Consider the following 7912-nt stretch of genomic DNA (forward strand, 5'->3'; position numbering starts at 1 on the left):
TGTCGATGTTTAAACCTAAGAAGACCTAGTGAGCAGTACAATTTCATACATATCCTGAAAATCTTAACAGCTCAGCTTTTTTTATAGATAAGATAAATATCAAAATATTTACAAAGCTCCTCCCTAGAAAATACTTATTAATTACATAGTGGAAAACAATAATTTCCAGTGGAAAAGCCTAGAAAATGCCACCTTAACTGGTCAAAGTAAACATTTTCAGTAATGGGATAAATAAAAATTGCTACCTAATGGAATGCAATAAGAAGACTACAGCATCGCTTCTGTGACATTCCTGTCAAAGACACCTAAATAAATCTAATCCTGAATAAATAAGGACACACTGAAACTGAGGGACATTCTAAAATAATTGTCCTGTAATCTTCAAAAATCTAGTTATGAAAATCAAGGATATACCGAGGAAGGATTCCAGACTGAAGAAGAAAAAAGACATGACAACTAAACGTAACACGTGATTCTGAACCAGGTCTTATACTGTAAAGAATATTATTGGGACACATTGTAAAAGTTGATAGGGTCTCAAGAGTAGATGGAAGTAAAGCGTAAGAAAGTTAGTTTCCTGGTTTTGGTGATTATCAGTGATACGTAGGAAGAAAGCCATTATAGGAAATACACTCTAAACAACTTGGGGGTGACAGGGCATCAAGTAAGCTGCTTGTTCTCAAATGGCTTAAGAAAAAAGTTGTAATTTTACTGTTAAACTTTTCTGTGAGTTTTTTATTGCTTTGAAATAAAAAATTACTAAACAGTTAAACAGGAAGAGAACCCAATAGAACATTACCTAACCATGTAACTGTTGAAATAAACACCCAAAGGAAAATATAAGACGCAGTTGAGAGAATTCAGGAATAAAGAACAGATAGATTTCCCGCAATATAACAGGGGGAAAGAGCTGGAGAATGAGTGAGAGGTTTAGCAATTGGGAGGACAGAATGAGAACATCAAACACCTGTGCTCTCAGCTAAATACTTGTGCCCCACCCCCGCCCCATTCATGTGCTGAAACCTAATCCCCAGTGTGATGGTATTGGAAGGTGGGTCCTGTAGGAGGTAATTAGATGAATGAGATTAATGCTCTAATAAAAGACCCTGGAGAGCTGCCTTGCCTCTCCTGCCACGTGAAGTTACAGAAAGAAGATGGTATCTGTGAGAAGGTTGGCCCTCACCAGATACCGAATCTGTTGGCACTTTGATCTTGGATTTCCAGCCTCCAAAATTGCGAGAAATTTCTGTTGTTTATAAGCCACCCAGACTATCGTATTTTATTATAGCAGCACAAGCAGACTAAGACACTATGTTAAATTGGAGTTCCAGAAGGAGAGAATAGAAAGAATGGAGGAGAGGCAATATTTGAAAAGATAATTTCTGAGGATTTTCTTTCTTTTTTCTTTTTTTTTTTTTCCTTTTATTCCACGTGTTCTTAAGTTTCAGACTGAAGGTTTTTAGGAACCAGTGAAAGATGTAAATCCAGTGATAGTGGAAGCATGACAAACATCCAGCAAGAAAAATAAACAGAAATCCACATCTACACATGTGAAATATTTAAATATCCAAAAAAGAGAAGACATTGAAAGCAAACAGAGAAACTTCCACCTCTGGCCATGATGAAGTAACTGGAGCAGACTACCCCTCACCTCGTAAACAACTTGAAAACTGGAAAAATTTGAAGTAAAACTTTTCAGACTGTATGACAGACAGTACAGGACTGCAATCTCTGAGAGAATGGCAACGAAGGTAGTGGGCTTTAGGATCACCCGGCTTTGTGGGCAGGAGGCAGGAGGGGGAGCTCAGATGAAACACAGTGATCTTAATGACAAAGGTGACAGAGACCAGAGTTTGGAGGTGCTAATATGGGGCATTTGTGGGTGCAGTCCTGCAGATGACAGAGCCAGGTAAAGAAAGAGCTCCAGAAACCTGCGTATAGTCTCCTTGAATATGTTGCTGTGACATGCCATAAGGATGGAAAAAGTACAACAGCACACCCAGGAAGCTGTAAGCTGAACAGTTCCCCTAGGAGAATTTCCAAAGACCTGGATGTTTGAATGGCAACCTCTTAAAGTAAAAGTCCTGGTTGAATACCCCAGACATTTGCTAGATATCCAAGAAGAGCCATGTATTAGCAGCAGGAATAAACTAGCCCTAGAGTAAAGGTTACTCCTAGCAAAGCTTTAAAACAACCCTAGGAAGGAGTATGCTGATCAGCAAGTAATTTAATGGCCTGCCAGAACAAGTCCAGCATTCTTTAATGGAAGACAGACAACCAAATTCAGCACTCAATAAAGTAAAATTTGTACAATAAAGTAAAATTCACAAAGTCTAGCATCCATTCAGAAATCACTTGTGAGGTCTGATTGGTTAACTCAGTTGGTTAGAGCACAGTGTTATAACACCAAGGTGAGGGGTTTGGATCCCCATACAGGCCAGCTGTAAAAAAAAAAAAAAAAAATCACAAGTGAAGAATCGGGAATATATGACCTGGAGAAAAAATAGAAAACATGACAGAGATGATGGAATTGACAGGCAAGGAATTTCATACAGTCATTATAAATATGCTCAAGAATTTAAGGAAAAACAGAATCATAATGAGGAAAAAAATAGAATATATGACGTAGAATTTCTTAAATGAAAAATATATTTGAAATAAAATGTTCAGTGGATAGGAATGAAAGCAGATTAGAAATTTACACTTCAATTTCAGAGATTACAGAAAGCCAAGAAGAGCATCACTCCTGTATTACTCAGTTTTGTGTTGCTATAACAGAATACCTGAAACTTGGTAATTTATAAAGAAGAGAGGTTTATTTGGCTCACGATTCTGGGACAGCTGCATCTGGCATGGGCCACAGGCTGCTTCTACTCATGGTAGAAAGCGGCAGGCAGCTGGTGGGTACAAGCAGATCATACAGCAAGAGGAAGCAAGAGAGAGAGAGAGGGAAGGTGCTGGGTCTTTTAAACAACCAGCTCTCTTGGGAACTAATAGAGCGAGAACTCACTCATTACTCCCCTCACCTATGGAGAGCATTAATCTATTCATGAGGGATCTGCCCCCATGACTCAATCAGTTTCCAACACTGCCCCATTGGGTATCAGATTTCCACATGAGTTTTGGTGGGGACAACACATTCAAACTCTGTCAACTCTCAACCTTACAACCAGGAAAAACTGCAGTTTTCTTGAGCCCATCAGAGAATCCAGGTTGCAGAGCAGCCAACTAACTGGAAATCTAGGGTGAGACTGATACCTGCAAAGAAAAGCAGGCCCTGAGCATTTGCTTGCCTGGGTCAGACACAGATGATATCATATAAGCTAAAAATAAGATTCAGTTAAAATTTTGTAACACATCTCTAAATGCCATGTTTGGGCTAGTGGGAGTGTGTGAAGCCCCTTGGGGCTGCAGATAGATTTGTCTCCTCTTGCAGGCTTCTCCAACAACCACCAAGCACTCATGGGAAGGATTGAGAGAATCCTGAGAAAGTCCCTCATTGTGTTGGCTGAGGAGGGAAGAACAACCACTTGATAAACTCCATCTACATGTGCCTCTCTTACCTTCCCTGTGAAAAAAACCTGAATCTTCAGAAAAACCTCAAACACCGTGGCCTTAGGGCAATGAGGAAACTCATTTCCCCTGTGGGAAGGAGACAAAAATAAAAAGCTCTACCCCAGGAAGATGAGCAGGAAGGAATACATGGTAAGTCCAGCACTGCAGCTGGAAGTAAAAGTATTTGGAAATCCACACCCTTGTGACCTGCGACACTATGACTGCCCAAAAAGGAGGCTTACACAGACCATCAGGGAAGATTTCCCATGTCCTGTCAGGAGGCAAACAAGTGTCAAGTAAAAACAACAGTCCAGCACACTTGAGAGAGCTGCAAGAGACATTTTCTCAGGGGTGCAATGCCAAGAGAAGACCCAAAGCCCAGGGGAAGAGCAGATCTGAGGAAATAATCTGGCACAGCAGCACACATTCTCAGGACAGGGTATCACTAGAGGAACAGAGCCTTTTGTGCACAGAGGGGAGCTATGGCTACAATAAATATCTTCCCAAGCCCAACTGCTGACTAAAATAGCACAAACTCCCACACTAACAACCTAGTAGACAGTAAGATGTGCTCATCTCCCATCATAAAAATATTTACCACAGTATATGCCATCATTAATATATCTAGCTTTCAACCAAAAATTACTCAGCATACAAAAAGGTAAGAAAGTACACACTCTCAAGAGACAAAGCAATCATTAGAACCAGACTCATATATTACACTATGATGTTGGAACTATGAGACAGAAAATTTTAAATAGCTGTGATTAATATGTTAAAGACTCTCATATAAAAGGTAGACAATAAGCATGCTCCCATGGATAATTTCAGTGGCAAGATGGAAAATCTGGAAATGCTAGAAATCAGAAGCACAGTGATAGAGGTGAAGAGCACCTTTGAGGCTCATCAGTACACTTGACACAGAAAGAATAAGCTAATTTGAAGACAGATAAATACAGACTGTCCAAACTGAAACAGAGAAAGAGGAGAGCAAGAAACAGAGCAGAACATCCACACACTGTGGGACAGTTGAGAATGGTCTAACATATGTATAATTAGGGGAAGTGAGAGAGAAAGGAACAGAAGAAAGGTACAAAGAACTAATTTTTTAAAAATTCACGACAGACACCAAAACACAGATCCAATGAGCTCAGAGAACAAGCAGGATAAATACCAAAACAGAAGCAAACAAGAAGGAAAATCCTTGCACCTGAACATACTGTATTTAAACTGCTGGAAAAGAAACATACCTACAGAGTAACAAGAATAGTAGGAATTATAGCAGAGTTCTCATCAGAAGCCAATTGAAGTAAGACAATGGAATAACATCTTCAGTGTACTGAAGGAAAACTGTCAATTCAGAAATAGGTACCCAGCAAAAAATAAAGGAGACAAAACTTGAGGGAGTTCATTGCTAGTAGACATACTCTACAAGAAATGTTCAGAGAAGTTCTTCACACACAAGGACTATGATAACAATCAGAAACCTGGTTCTACACGAAGAAATGAATAATGCGGTTGAAACTGAATATACAGAGGTAAAATTTTTATCATATTTTTAATTGCTCTAAAAGATAAACTGGGGAAAAAATAGAAAAAAATATAGAAAAGTATGCTTATAGCATATGAAAAAGTAAAATTTGACAACAGTAACACAAAGGCTGAAAGAAAAGATTTGGTAGTATATCACTGTCAGGTTCTTACACTACATGTGAAGAGGTATAGTATTTGAAAATAGATGCAGATTAATTAAAAATGTAAACTGTAAACCCAAGTGTGACGACTAAAAAAAATTGTTTTTAAGGAAATATATATAAGTACAGAAAAGAAGGAAGTTATAAAAAAAATGTTAAAGCAAGAGAATGCATAATAAGTGAAAAGAGAACAAATGCAACAACTGAAAAACAGCTCACAAGATGGTAGATTGCAATCCAAATACAAGTCAATGTCTATTGAATATAACTGATTCATACACAGCAGTTTTAAGATGAAAATCATCAGATTGCATTAACAAGTAGGATAAGAATGAACTCTAGGCTCTCTATAAGAAACACGCTTTAAATATAAAGATGTAGATAGGTTAAGTGAAAGGAAAGAAAGGTATACCATGCAAATACTAACCAAAAGAAACATTTTCTTCTGTTTAATCAGTTAGAATGGCTGTTATAAAAAAGACAAAAGATAAAAAATGTTGGTGAGGATGTGGGGGAAGGGGAACTTTTGTATACTGTTGGTGGAAATGTGAATAGTACAGCGATTATGGAGAACAGTATGAAGGGTTCTCAAAAATTGAAAATAACTACCAGCAATCCCTACTACTGGGTATATATTAAAAGGAAGTGAAAACAGTATGTTCTAAAGATGTGTGCATTCCCATGTTTATTGCAGCATTATTCCCAGTAGCCAATATATGGAATCAACCTAATGGCTTATCAAAAGATGAATGGATAAAGAAAATGTGGTATACGTGTACACACAATCAAATACTATTTGGCCTTAAAAAAGAAGGAAATCCTGTCATTTGTGACAACATGGGTGAACCTGGAGGTCATTATGTTAAGTGATATAAACCAGGCACAGAAAGACATACTGTGTGATCTTATTTATTTGTGGAATCTAATAAAGTTGAACTCATAGAAGTAGAGAGCAGTATGGATGCCCGAGTCGTGTCTTTTTTTTTTTTTTTTTTTTTTGCTGTAATAAAACTCTAATCGTAAGTAGAGTGCTTTCTTGAGTTCTATGAATCGTTCTGGGAAATTATCAAACTGGATGGGCTAGTGGGAATCCTGAATGTGTAGTCCATTGTTCAGAAGTGTAGGTGGTGACCCCTGTGCTTGTGGCCAGTGTCTGAGCAAGGCAATCTTGTGGAGGACTGAGCCCTTACCCTGTGAAGTCTGGCCCAGCTCCAGATAGCTAGTGTCACAAGTCATTGCCACCAGTCACCTGGGGATTTTATAATAAATGCAAATGCAGATTTAGAAGGTCTGGGGTGGGGCCCTTCAAACAATCTCCCAGATGATTATGTTACATAATATAATAGAAAATTCCAGTGAAGGGCTCCAAAGTCTGGGGAATGGCAGAGCCCATGGATGGAAGGATGCTGGGTACCTGAATGACCATGTGGAATGGAAATCCCCGTTTATCTGTTCCCTTCCCCAGCCTGCACCAGACTTTTTATTATTATTATTAAAACAATTGATTGTACATACCTGTGGGGTACAGCATTGAATGTCATTACCTGTGTGCAATATGTGATGCTCAAATCAGGATAATTAGTGTATTCAACTTTACACAATGGAATCATTTTCTGTGGCTCTTCACCAATTCTTCCCTTACCCCCCTCCAACTCCCCCTTTCCTACCTCTGGTAACCTCGGTTCTGTTTTCTCCTTTTGAAAGCTTAATGTATTATTGTGATCTTTCTTTCTTTCTTTCTTTCTTTCTTTCTTTCTTTCTTTCTTTCTTTCTTTCTTTCTTTCTTTCTTTCTCTCTCTCTCTCTCTCTCTCTCTCTCTCTCTCTCTCTCTCTCTCTCTCTCTCTCTCTCTCCCCCCCCCCCCCCTCACTTATGAGCAACAGCATGTGGCATTTCTCTTTCTGTATCTGGCTTATTTCATTTACCATGATTTTCATTCATGTTGCTGAGAATGGCAGTAGTTTATTCTTTTTTACGGCAGAGTAAGGCATTGTGTGTATATAACACATTTCCCTTATCCAGTCATCCAGTCATTTTGGTGACTATTGTAAATGGGCTAGCTTTCTTGATTTCTTTTTCTGCTAGTTCGTTGTTGGAGTATAAAAAAACTACTGATTTTTGTGTGTTGATTTTGTATCCTGCAACTTTACTGAAATTGTTAATCAGCTGTAAGAGTTTTTTGGTAGAGTTTTTAGGCTTTTCTATATGTAGGATAATGTCATCTGCAAACAGGGAAAATTTGACCTCATCTTTTCCAATCTGGATGCTCTTGCATGATTGCTCTCACTAGTACTTCCAATATCATGTTAAATAGGAGTGGTGAGAGTAGGCTTCCTTGTATTTTTCCTGTTCTTGATGTTGGTCATGATATTGGTGGTGGGTTTGTCATATATGGCTTTATATTGTGTTGATATACTTTGCTTCTATACCTAATTTGCTGAGAGTCTTTATCATAAAGGGATGCTACATTTTGTCAAATGCTTTTTCTGTGTCTGTTGAGATAATTATGTGGTTTTTGTCCTTGATTTTCTGGTGTGGTATATCACATTTATTGACTTTTGTATGTTGAACCATCCTTGCATCTCTGGTATGAATCCTACTTGATTGTGGTATATAATTATTTTGATGTGTTGCTGTATTCTATTTGCTAATATTTTATTGAGG

This window comes from Cynocephalus volans, chromosome 6 (genome assembly GCF_027409185.1).
Source record: "Cynocephalus volans isolate mCynVol1 chromosome 6, mCynVol1.pri, whole genome shotgun sequence".
Classification (NCBI taxonomy): Eukaryota; Metazoa; Chordata; class Mammalia; order Dermoptera; family Cynocephalidae; genus Cynocephalus; species Cynocephalus volans.